At 35.8% G+C, this 1170-nt stretch overlaps 1 long non-coding RNA gene across 1 annotated transcript; it reads left to right on the top strand.

Annotated features, from left to right (window-relative positions):
- The first annotated feature begins 19 nt into the window (after positions 1-19).
- On the top strand, positions 20-1139 carry LOC111394065. Its single transcript, XR_002702545.1, has 3 exons — positions 20-120; positions 401-462; positions 545-1139. It is a non-coding gene; the product is annotated as an uncharacterized LOC111394065 (long non-coding RNA).
- Positions 1140-1170: the final 31 nt, after the last annotated feature.

Genomic DNA, 1170 nt, shown 5'->3' with positions numbered 1-1170 from the left:
ACTTTGATGTGAAATATAAAGTAAAAGAATAAATTGATTTATCTTCCTCCGGTACTGCAGTTTTGTGACCTTTCAATCAACATGCTAATAGCTCGAGTTATTTGGTGGATGCATTATATGGTATTTACACTTACGCATTAGTTCTTGAACTATGAATTACTGTGTTTCCTTCTTCGTTCTGTTTCATTCTCTTTGTGGTGTATGATTATGGTATTCAAGTTCGTTTTGATGTCGAAGACAGGTGAGCACACATCTTTAGTGTAACTATTGGAGTCAAATATAGAACCGTTAGTTTTCTCTGCACTTGGTGTTTGTTCGTGGATTCTTTTTCCCATTCTTTAATTATGTTGGCGGTGTCAATTCTTTGTTTTCATTGAAATTTTTCTTTCATTTGCTGCAGACCCTCAGCCATTCCTGGACCTGTTCCTGATGAACTAGTAGTTCCAACTACAGAATCTATAGGTTTATTTAAGATGTTCAACTCAACTATTAATTTGGCTTCTTGTGGTGATTGCATCTCAGAAATTTAAGTTTCTATGATCAGGTGTTAAATTGCTGTTAAAGATGGGATGGCGGCATGGTCGGTCAATAAAGGATTCAAATAGTGATGCACTGTATGGTATGACTTTAGAACACATGCTCTTCTTATATCAGAAAACTGTATTACTCTAGTACTAGTTCATGCATAATCTGGAAAGTCGGGAAAGTTCTTGGGAGATCTCAATTTAAGATCATAGCTGCTGTCAATTGCAATTATGTGATGGCAAACTAAGTTGTTTTTTGACCTGTCACCCTTGGGTAGGTGAAGGTTATTGCGTCTTTAACTAATGGATCTCCTGGAATTTTGCTAGACCCCTTTTATAAATACATACACACATGCGCACAATAACCAGAGGCAGAGGCAGTATTTTTTTTTTCTTTTCCGTATGCTATTATACATTTGGCGTTTCTCTCTGAGTTTGTCAGTTAAAAGAGAGAATTTCAGCTGTTGTTAGGCATAGAGAATTGGGAATAAAAGATTGAGACTTGGAGATGAACCACAGAAGGATACTGGAAAGGCTAAAGAGATTTTACCCTTACCTGGGAAAAAATTCTTATTGATGTTTCTTCTTCACTTTGGTTCTTATCTGTGATCAATGCTTCTATTCTTGATTTTTGTATTTTTTTCCA

This window comes from Olea europaea, chromosome 4 (assembly GCF_002742605.1).
Source record: "Olea europaea var. sylvestris chromosome 4, O_europaea_v1, whole genome shotgun sequence".
NCBI lineage: Eukaryota > Viridiplantae > Streptophyta > Magnoliopsida > Lamiales > Oleaceae > Olea > Olea europaea.
Note: the sequence above shows the minus strand (reverse complement) of the source record. Positions and strands in the feature narration are given on the sequence as shown.